The sequence below is a fragment of the Cibotium barometz genome, chromosome 61, assembly GCF_041138505.1.
Source record: "Cibotium barometz isolate CiBa-2024 chromosome 61, ASM4113850v1, whole genome shotgun sequence".
Taxonomy (NCBI): Eukaryota; Viridiplantae; Streptophyta; class Polypodiopsida; order Cyatheales; family Cibotiaceae; genus Cibotium; species Cibotium barometz.
Window position 1 is genome coordinate 13,153,358 of NC_141106.1, and position 10,034 is coordinate 13,163,391.

Sequence of the window (10,034 nt, forward strand, 5' to 3'; positions counted from 1 at the left end):
ATCTCATTCTTATCCATTCATATCTCATCACACCCATTCACATCCATCACATTCATTACATCCACATCACATCACATATATTCCATCCACATCTATCCTTATCACATCACATTCATTCCATCCATATCACATCATATATTCCATCTATCCTTATCACATTACATTCATTCCATCCATATCACATCACATTCATTCCATCCACATTACATCATGTCCACATCTATCCACATCACATCTCATTCATTCCATCCACATTACATCATGTCCACATCTATCCACATCACATATCATTCATTCCATCCACATTACATCACATCCACATCTATCCATATCTCATCACATCCATTCACATCTCATGACATTCATCCATTCATTCACATTCACATCTATCCACATCCATCCATTCATTCACATGCACATCTATCCACATCCATCCATTCATTCACATGCATATCTATCACATCACGTCTCATTCTCATCCATTTACATCACATCACATCCTTTCACATATCATCACATTTGCATTCACATCGCATTCACATTGCATTCACATTTAGTACCGTTTTCTACTTTCGATACCGAGATGGGACTTTTCTAAGTTTCTACCAATTGCTTGGCCTAGTTAAAGGTACTTTTTCTCGATGGATATTTTCATATTCTTTCTCAAATTTCTCAAGTGAAATATATTCAATATTCTTCTTTTGAGTAGAAGATTCATGGAATTTACAAAAATCAATTCTACCCATATTTTCCAATAAAATTAATAATGCTCAAAATTTCACTTTTGATAAATACTCATAATTTGAATTATGCCAAAAATTTCTCTTTTACCATTTAATTACTTAGATCTCAAATATCATGGAAATTCCTCTTTTTACATAAAAATAAATTTACCAAAATTTACTCTTTTCTCATAATCAATTAATTATGCATAATTTATTAAAAAAAATATTTCTCATGAATATGATGAAAATCATTCTTTTTGCATAGAATGTCCAATCCTAGAATATGGTAGAAAGTCCTATTTTAGCATTATGCATAAAAATAAGATATGTATTATTTTCTAAAAATCTTACCAAAGCTTCGCTGCTATTACTGATAATTCTCAAATTTTTTTCTAAAGAATAAAAGCTTGTAATGAAAATATGATAGTAGTTCCTCTTTTATGCTTAAAATTAAACTATGAATTTAATTCATAATTTTAACCATAAAATTAAACATAACTGTGATTATCCCACTAGATTGATCTAATTTCAACATTCCTCTTTTCCCAAATTGTTAGGATAATCCATTTCTCATTTAGAATGAATTAGAGTAGTTTTCACCAACTACTCATAAAATATCTAAAAGAATTTACCATTATTTTAATAGTACAAAATCATGAAAATATAATTTTCTTAATCTTTAGCTTATCAAGCCTAGAGTTTAGCTTTGAATTAAGAGACTATCATTGAGAAGCATCCTTTTCCAAGGGATTTAGCCATAAAGATGGCTATTCTTTTATAGAGAGAGATTTACTTAAAGAAAGCATTACAATTAAGTATAAAGATTAACTTTCTCTTAATTAAGCATTAAGACTTTAAGGGAAAGATTGATTTGAATTAAAACATTCATTTAGAAAGCTTCTCAAGCTTGAGAGGGGTTGAGAAGAAGAGTCATTGAGATAAATTGGAAAAAACCATAAAATTTGATTTTACCTCCAAGTTTGGCTTGATTCTCTATTATCAATGAAGCCCCCAACCAATTATTGGTCCACCAAGAGGAGAAGAGAAACTCCAAGAGTTGTTGTAGAGATAGAGAGCTCCAAGCTCCCAAGAGAGAGAAAATTTTAAGAGATAATAGAAAATATGATTATTTTAATATAATATTGGCACGGTATAGCTCCAATATTTTTTTACAAAAGACTAAGGGTGGTCTATTTATCCAACTGAGTTTCAAAATTTTCCAATTGAGTCTATTTATCCAACTGAGTTCCAAAATTTTCCAGGTTCAATTTGGCTCCCTTTTTTATTTGGTTTGATCCTAGAGAGAGGAGAGATAAAAATATCATAATTTTTTTGAATTAAAAACCCTTCCACACATGTGAAATAGGTGCCTACCTCAAGAGTCCCCCTCTCCTTACCAAGGTGTTAAAAATGCATCATTATTCTAAAATATCTCAATTTTTTTAGTAATATCTCATAATTTTTAAGTAATAAACCTCGTACTTAGTCAACTCTTCATCTTATGTGAGCATTTACTCATTTTTGGGTAATTTCTTTTATTCTATGGATTTATCTGATCCCAACACTTGGATTAATCCAATTGGCCCATTGGAACCTTAATTGGACCATAATCTAAAAATTTCTGAAATGTAGACCCTTATTTAGGCTAAGGTCCCTTTTACACATTTTCAATTAATTCTTAATGCACATTGGAAAGTTCATTTTGAACTTATGTTTCAGGGGAATCCATTTTAGACACTACTAGGAGGATTTTTATATCCAAAGATATTTCAATTTTGGATTATCTCTCTCTAGACATTTTCTCTCTCTAGGCCAAAACAGGGTAAAATAAGATCTTTCTTCTATTTCAGAGAGGGGAATAATTACAAGAATAGAAGGGGAGGTTTTTACACCTTTACACCTCAAAAGCTGGAGGGAGGAATCTTACATTGGCACAATATACGGAAGCCATGTGAGTAGATTTTCAAGTATGTATTTCATGAATCCCAAAAGATGCCACAATAATTTTTTAATTACAATCACCTTGTTTTTGCATTTTGCATGCACACAATCTAGTACTATCCTTCTTCATGAGGATGTCATCCTTGGTACCATCTTACCTCCTATACCTAGAACTAAACTTTTGGAAGGATGAAAGTAGAGCAGAGGAGTGGGTATTAGATATAGTCCATATAGAGGAGGATCTACTTCTCGTGTTTGTACTCTCTTCTTATCACAATCAATACTTAATTACAAAAATCTACTTCTAGTGTTTGTCCTCTCTTTATCTCGCAAATCAATACTTAATTATAAAATTTTCTTCTTACATTCACAACACTTGATGATGGGCATATACAACTTTATTTTGTGTTTGACCTCTCTTCTTATCACAATCAATACTTAATTACAAAAATCTACTTCTTGTGTTTGCACTCTCTTCATCTCACAATCAATACTTAATTATAAAATTTTCTTCTTGTATTCAACACTTAATGATGGGCATATACAACTTTCTTTTATGTTTGACCTCTCTTCTTATCACAATCAATACTTAATTACAAAAATCTACTTCTTGTGTTTGTATACTCTTCATCTCGTGATCAATACCTAATTATAAAATTTTCTTCTTGCGTTCAACACTTAATGATGGGCATATAAACTTTCTTTTGTGTTTGACCTCTCTTCTTCTCCTCTCAATGGTTACATATGAAAGTATATGTTGTGTTTGCATGGATAAATATTGACTGATGAGTATGTAAATGAAGAGAGAGAGAGAGAGAGAGAGAGAGAGAGAGAGAGCGAGGTGGAGGTGAGGTGAAGAGAGAGAGAGAGAGAGAGAGAGAGAGAGAGAGAGAGATGGAGGGGTAGATAGAGAGACCGGAGGAGGAGAAAGAGATAAATAGGAGGGGAAGGGAGAGAGAATGAGAGAGAGGGTTGTGGAAGTTAAATTATTTCCTTATTTGACAGGTGTTGAGGTTGAGACTTAGGTGTTGTAGGAGGGTAAAATACCACAGCAAATTTTGTGTGGGCACCTTGTGAGTCTTTGTCGGGGACTCAGTGCCACTATCCGCATCGAATTCTTTGATGTGAACATCGGATTTGGTCTTGGCTGCCTGTGGCATAGGCAATGGAGGGTCATGAGGCACTAGTCGGACAAGATCTTCAATTGTCAACGTCATGCTGTGGCGAATGGATCTTCCTTAGCCCCTTGAGCATAAGCTCAGGCTCCTTCCATACACCTGCTGTGAAAGTTCAAGTTCTTGTCCCAGACAAGAGTGAATAGTTTGATGCGGGATCGTATGTCGAGTATTTGTGGTGTGGATAGGACACGTACTTGCGGTTCTTCAAGTTGAGCTTGGTAGTCTCATACTAGTGCATGGGCATGTTGAAGACGTTGCTTCTCCAAGATGGAGTTGGGATACGTGACCAGTTGCTTTGGTAATTTGGCTTAATTCCTTGGGGCTACTTGTGACATGTTGGCATGATCATTACTCTCGAAGGAGGTTGACGTGGTCTTTGTTAAGCCACTTCTGATGGTAACCCGATCTTCACCTTTGCCAATGTACTCAGAGCATTGTTTCTTTTTGGATGTGGCACATTCGGTAGCTAAGGTATTGGACTACTTTGGTGCCATGGCCTTCTTGAGTTTGGCTTGCATCCGTGTGACTACATTCAATATGGGACAGTGGATATCTTCCCATGTTGAATGATCAACACGTTAAGGGATGGCATACCGTTGACCATAGAGTTAGAAAGTGATTACAAAGGGAAATCCTTGAAGTGATGGTCGATTCCATAGCCATGATATTGTGGTGTCAATGGTGGCAGGCTTTTCTTCTAAGGGCATTCAACCACTCTATGGGGTCCATGAGAGGAAATACTAAAGAGGTGGTTTCCTTGCGGGTGCACCTATGGTGTGCACAATTGGTTTAGGATCCATGTGAGGCACATGCAAAGGAATATGATGTGTGATGGTGGGTGCCTCAGGGGTGTCGGAGCGCATGGGCTCCATTGGCTTAGAAATGGACCAAGTTTGGATCTTTACATGATCAATGGGGTTTGCCTTGAGAGGCAACGATTGGAATGGAAATATGGGCATTGTAGACAGTTGTGGTGGCTCTATGTGTGAGTGGTGGTTGGGAACGGTGCCACCCATAATGCATGGTGCCCCGGAGGAGATGAGGGTAATGTTACAAATGAGCTTTGGGTTGTCATTGGCTTAGTGGCCAATTGTGTGGAATGGCTTTCTCGCATATTGTCATCAAGAAAGATCACCCATTTGTTGCAAGCTTGATCAAAGGTGGAGGGGTCCTTTACTAACATATGGTCATGAAGCTTTGGATTATGCAAACCCGAGGAAATGGTCCATTAATTGCTCGTGACTCAATTTTTCCCTTTCTTCACAATGCGAATCGAGGTACTTAATGTGTGTGATATAGTCGCGTAAGATTTCCTTTGGTTTTTGTTCCAGTTTTGGAACAATTGGATAACGGGGCTCCATTTGGGTCTACATGGTGCAAATCCAAGGGTGAAGGCCTCTTTCATTGCTTTGAAAGTGCCTTTGTGCCAAGGGTCCAAGGATTGGAACCATTGCACCACCTTGCTTTCAAGGTTGAGTCCAAAAAGATGGACCTTTGTTGCATCATCGAAAATTTCAAATGCCTGACAGAGTTGGTTAAAGGCCTCTAGGTGGGATTTGGAGTCTCTAACTTTGTGGAATTTTGGCATAAGTTTGAAGATTTCCACCCACATTGGTTGTGTATATGATGTCTGTGGTAAAATTGTTGTACCACTCCCCTTCCTATAGCTTGTGCTAAGCTCACAAGGTCAATTTGGGGATCGAGGGGAGGTGGTACATGAGCGGGTGGTGGAAATAGACCTGTGGTTATAGAAGGAGGCACGTGTGAGTGAACGGTGTATCTATTCATGTGGTGGTACATGTACAAAGGTGTACCACTAGATGAGGGCTCTTCGTAAATCGTTTCGCTCATGGCCAAACATGTTTGGCATGGTGGCCACATGTGAATGTACAATGGTCGGGGTGCTGCCCAATGGAATGGGGGCACTTGGGGCATGCAACCATGACCAAAAGGTGTCCATGATGTGCGTTCAGGCTTAGAAAATCTTCAAGGTGCATGCACAGATTCGAAATAGAATTTTTGGCTCTCTTTTATTTGCCCATGAATGCACCCTTAAGGTGAAATAAATTTTTTTTAGGTGTGTGTAAAAACCACCCTACAAAGTTGGGGAGGTAGACCGTAAGCACCTCTAGAGATTCAAAAAAATTTAAAAATTTTGAGCTTTTTTTAAAAAAATAAGCGTACATCCGTACGCTTAGGAGTGAACAGTACGGGCTTAGAAGCAAGTGCCCATGGTTTTAGGTGTGAACAGCCATGGCTTAAGTTTTTTTTTAAAAAAGAGCATCTACCCATATGCTTAGGATTGAATGGCCATGGGCTTAGAAGTGAATGACCATGGCTTTAGGTGTGAACGACCATGGCTTAAGTTTTTTTAAAGATTTATTTTTGGAAGTGTATGTTCATATGCTTGGGAGTGAACATCTACGGGCTTAGAAGTGAATGGCCACCGTGGCTTTAGGTTAGGTTTTTTTGGGAAAAAGTTTCTTTTTCGGAGGTGTACGTTCATACGCTTAGGAGTGCACGACTATGGGCTTAGAAGTTTTTTTAACTTAGCTAATCCTACTCCCTATCATAGCTATGCACAAAATCAAAATAAAAACAACAAAAATAATGAAGATAATCAACCAAACAATTCAAACAACCCAAAACCAAATGCCATAGTTACTTACATTTGGCACTGGGCAACAATGGAGACTCCATCGAATTCGAACAAAGAAGGCTTCGCTTCTAAGAAGCGGATTCCTAATGTGTCATGGGAATTTGCCGATTGGCCGAGCTCGAGCTATGCTCAAAAGCTCCACCATAGCCGCTTGCTCGCTCGTGATCCTCCCACACTCATTGTCACACTAAGGTGGTTGCTAATCCTACAGGTGGTACAACCTGAGAAGATCATGTGGGATCTCCATGAAAGTCGATCACGGTGATAGTCTAATCACGAGAGAGAGAGAGAGAGAGAGAGAGAGAGAGGGAGAGAGAGAGGGAGAGGAAGCAAGAGGAAACAAGTGATTAGCACTAATCACACCCAAACCCAAACCCTAAGCATACCACACATGTTAGATTAGAGTTGTAAGAGAGAGGGAGAGAGAACACTCCGCTTCTATTTCATAAATGGGAGAATGACTTACAAACAAGTGAAATTGGCTTTTATAGTTCCAAGCCTGAGGCACCCAAAACATAGTTACACGGCTTTTCTTTATGGTTTGGCCAGCTAATCGAGATTCTCTCGTCTACCCTTTGAAGCTCAAGACTTGGGAGTGTCTTTAGGGCATTTCCCTTATCAAATGATGGGATTTACAATATAGTACGGGTGCCCATTACATAAGTGTGCGGACATAATTGTTAACCACATGTGGTTAACAGAGGGGAAGGAAGGACATAGTTGTTAACCACATGCGGCCTACACACAAGGCCTTTTTTTAATTTTTGTTTACTAAGGCTTTTATTACACCAATAAAATCCTAAACAAAAATTTTAAAAAAAGGCCGGTGCGGCTTGCCCACAGGGCCTTTATTTTTATTTTTGTTTACTAAGACAACGTTGTTCAAGATATATTTTCTATGATGTCACGTTGACTATCGAGACCTCATACTAAAGAATACATAAAATATTTTATGGATGCAGCGTGGATATAAAAATTCTTGTTGCATTTTCTTAGTTCTTTGTGTGTGTGTCTGTGTGTTGTGTGTGCACGCATATGCACGCGCACACACACGAGAGAGAGAGAGAGAGAGAGAGAGAGAGAGAGAGAGAGAGAGAGAGAGAGAGAGAGAGAGAGAGAGAGAGAGAGAGAGAGAGAGAGAGAGAGTCTCTACCATATGCCACAGTTCAAAACATAGTGGCAAGTCTCTTGCCTTTTTTGGTCATCTTGAAGCATACACTTAATGATCACAAAGCATTGCCATGTTTTAAAAAAAAACTCAAAGGAGGCCACGCCGATGCAACCTCTTTTGAGGTAGTTTTTTTAAAACATGGCAATTCTTTCCTTGTGTTGATTCTACAGAGTAGAAGAGCTTGAAGTGCCTAATTCTTGTGTAGCTTGATACATCAGCTCAGCTCGCAATTTATAGTTCCCCGCCCAAACCTAGGTATTTAGCATAAAGGCTTGAATTATGTATAGCAATGGGTGAGTAGAATATCCTGTTTGAAACCGGCCAGAGAACCATTATACACTAGACTCCATAGCCCATTGTGACAGAATACCATGCAATCTATAGCTCCTGCTGATAGGATTAATGTTGATTAGATCCATCTAATTCAATGTTATTATTACAATGATAGTGGGGAGGAGCAACAAGTTATAACTATCATGATCTAATTACAAGCTTATCGCGCAATTACTAACCCACCAAATTAATCTTATCTAAAAAGCATCGACTAGTACTGCATAGTGCACAACCCAATCAAAACTCAAATTAGCATACTTTTTCTTCACACAAGCTTATTGAATGCCATGGTTTGTTCGTCCATCCTTCTATGGTTAATTGGGGATGCCTAATTACCACTATGTTCAAAGCATGGCACTTGGGTGATTCCAAATATTCCATGTGTAGGACATATGAAATTAGGGATAGTTGGAACTAAGTGTGGATTTATTACTTATGTGCTGTCGTGGACTTGTAGCATGTGTTGCTAACTCGTAGTGTGTTTGAATGGACAACCTTGTAGGTTGGTGAGATTGACGTGATGGCGACGATATGGTGTGAGCTATTACCGGGATGGTTCTCATTTTGATATTTTTGCCGTAGTGTCTACTATGAGATTTTGTATTTGGCCACCCCATTTTGATGTATTCAAGCGTGGACCTATTGAGCCACCCACTTTTGTTATATTGTGCGTGGATTTATTTATTTGCACTTGAATTAGCCCTTTACAAAAATGGGGGTTGGTTTTAACACAAGCTTAGGTAAAGTGTTCCTATAAGCGACCCCCATTTTTGTAAAGGGCTAATTCACGTGCAAATAAATAAATACACGCCCAATATAACAAAAGTAGGCGGCTTAATAGGTCCATGTCCGAATACATCAAAATGGGGTGGCCAAATACGAAATCTTGTAGTAGACACTACAGTAAAAATATCAAAATGAGAACCATCCCGGTAATAGCTCACACCATATTGCCGCCATCACTTCAATCTCACCAACCTACAAGATTGTCCATTCAAACATACTACGAGTTAGCAACACATGCTACAAGTCCATGAGAGCACATAAGTAATAAATCCACACTTAGTTCCAGCTATCCCTAATTTCATATTTCCTACATATGGAATATTTGGAATCACTCAAGTGCCATGCTTTGAACTTAATTGGGTGTCCCCAATTAACCACAGAAGGATGGACAGACAAACCGTGACATTGCAACACTCGATCAACATATAAAAACAAGTCAAATTAAAGGAAGCAAAAGAAAAAAATATTCACACAAGGAAAAAAATTACGGCCAGTGCATACACTACCAAAGCAAGACATCGAAATTCTCTTTCTTGGGAAGCCATCCAAGGAAGGGGAGGAGGAGCCACTGGCAAAGGGATGATCCACTAGTTCAGGCCATCATTCCTTGGTGTGGGGGCCTTCCTTTGGCCCTGTCTATGTATGGCTCCTACTTCTAGGATGGGAAGAGGAGAAAACTCGGTACTTGGAGGATGGTGCTCAACCGATTGGAATGAGCAGAAGACCTACCCCTATGGAGTTGATTTAGTGTTCCAAAAACTCAAGGAAAGTGTCTCTTTCCAATCACAGAGGCTTCAAGATGTTAAATTTGCAACAATGTGATGAGCTATGGTGGATCAAATGCTAGAATCAACATCATTAACAAAGAGATTAGATGATGATTAAGATGAGATTAGTGAGCAATTAACTAATAGCTTAATGTAGGCATGGATAATAAAAAACCAGCAAATTCTCATTAGGCCAATGCCTCAATTTATAGAGTTTACATCCAAGCATCTAATCCCACTGATCTCTCCTTGATTCACTCCACCTCTTTTGCTTGATTCTCTCCACCTCTTCACTTTTCCTAGAATATCTCCACACATCCTAAATCTTCTCATGCTACCCTTTATTCTCTCCCAGTAGATACCTCTCACCTTTTCATAGCTTCTCACTTATTTACATATTCTCTTTTATAGCTTCTTGCTAAGGGCTTGTTCCCGCACACACCCTATTCACTTGTATATTTCAACACCTTCCCT